We start from the raw sequence: 326 nt of genomic DNA, 5'->3' as shown, positions 1-326 counted from the left end.
GTATTATTCTGATGGTAAAGCGACATCAATATTCAACATGCAGACTTATCATGAGATTAAATAAACTACATACAAATAAAATGTAAAAAATCAATTTATTCTCCCTTTCATGATCAGGTTCGGCTTAAACGGAAAGTCATGTCTACTTCGGGCTGTGTGTGAAGTCGCCGAGTCTCCCCTGAGAGATGATGGACTGTTCGGAGAAATCATCAACATCGTGCTTACGTGAGTCTGCCCTCTCATTGTTCCGTTTTCTTTAATGCGTATATTTTGATTTCATATAAAATCCAGACACATTTGGCTAAGTATACCCACCCCCAACCTTG

At 38.7% G+C, this 326-nt stretch overlaps 1 pseudogene; it reads left to right on the top strand.

The window, feature by feature from the left end:
* The window catches only part of LOC119585983, a 20,739-nt pseudogene that overhangs the window by 20,109 nt on the left and 304 nt on the right, over window positions 1-326 (top strand).

Source organism: Penaeus monodon, chromosome 20 (genome assembly GCF_015228065.2).
Source record: "Penaeus monodon isolate SGIC_2016 chromosome 20, NSTDA_Pmon_1, whole genome shotgun sequence".
In the NCBI taxonomy this organism is placed as follows: Eukaryota; Metazoa; Arthropoda; class Malacostraca; order Decapoda; family Penaeidae; genus Penaeus; species Penaeus monodon.
The sequence above is the reverse complement of the archived record's forward strand: the minus strand, read 5'-3'. Positions and strand labels throughout refer to the sequence as shown.